Genomic DNA, 1,572 nt, shown 5'->3' with positions numbered 1-1,572 from the left:
ACCAACAATTATTAACACGCCTTTTAATTGTATGCAGCATTGTCTATTTACCAGCATGTTTGATGGAATGTTTGAATGATGTAAACAGTAATTAAAGTGTTAGTCCCAAAGTTTACTTGCAGAAATTCTGTAGACCGCAATCAAAACTTTGCGGGAGAAGACTCGAAGGATAGACGTCACATCTTAAAATGTATCGTCACAGTTTCGTCATATGTGTAATACGTGTCCATTAATTTTTGAGTAGTTGTATTTTAATCGACAGGGCGTAGCTTAATGATTAGAGTGCTTTGAATATGAATTCGAGGGTTCCATGTTCGCGTCGTAATGCCACATTATCGCACTCGATACTATGGAGACGTGGTTGCGCTATACGCTGACGATCTAATCCCACTCTTCGTTCGATCGGACAAGAATAGCCCAACAGTTGGTGGTGGGCGCTGTTGTCTAGCTGACTTCCTTCTTTGTGACGAATTTTGAAAAACGTTTTTCCATATATCATTAAAGCGTATTCATTAAAACTCATATTATCAATCGATAGACTAGAAGAGAAAGCAGCTAGTCAAAAGTATCGGGCGCGTTTATGTGTCAATAGGACGCGAACAGTTTCTTCTCTTGTCAACATATGGTTTTTGCTGAATGGTTATCTTCAAGATATGTAACAACACGAATACTACACTTATAACATCTTACTACAATAATAGAGTTTGGGAAAATGGATGTTCGTCCGTCGGGGTTGCACATGACTGAGCCAGGTTTTCTTTACGGTCAGCTCTACGTAGCTCTAGTCATGTTAGGGTTAAAGAATTATGTCCCTTAAGGTGCAAATATTGAAAATGCTGTATTTAAGGGATTTTGTAAAAAGCTTTTACAACATGAATTCGATAGTCCTTAATTCTAAACCGTGGCTTGAAATACCAAAACTTTATATATTTTTTCTGTCCGTCCATTGCGTATGAATACCCCCCCTCTCTCCCCCAGTGTCACGGCGGCATATCTGCAGACTTACAACGCTGGAAACCGGGTTTCCATACCCGTTGTGGGCAGAGCATAGAAAGCCCATTGTGCAGCTTTGTGCTTAACTAACAAATAATAGCAACAACAACAAAGAGGAGAAAACGAAATACGCAAAAACAACAACAATGATATGCGTGTGGTGTAAGAGCGACTCTTGTGGATACATATTAGTTTCTGTGCGTAAGGGTTGTTAAAATTTAACAGAAAACCTTTTTCTACTGCAAAGATTTTCAATCGTAATTTTCATGTAATGCTCTAGCATCAAAATGATTTAAAAAAAACAGTTTTTCAGAATGTCGTTTTATGCTAATAAAAATATGTTAAATTTTTACATTTTAAAGAAAACGCACGTGTAATAATTACGTCTGAGCATGTTTTGATTCGAGTTTCGAATAGATTTGTTGTGTAATTTTTCTAAAATTTTGTTTACACGTTCAGTCTTTCTGAGAATTCTGTTAACAAGTGCATAAACAAGAATGACTAATTCAAATTTTTGAAGGTGGGGTGTCATAAAGTTATTCAACTGTTAACAAGTGCATAAACAAGAATGACTACCGT

Source organism: Limulus polyphemus, unplaced genomic scaffold, assembly GCF_000517525.1.
Source record: "Limulus polyphemus unplaced genomic scaffold, Limulus_polyphemus-2.1.2 Scaffold241, whole genome shotgun sequence".
Classification (NCBI taxonomy): Eukaryota; Metazoa; Arthropoda; class Merostomata; order Xiphosura; family Limulidae; genus Limulus; species Limulus polyphemus.
Note: the sequence above shows the minus strand (reverse complement) of the source record.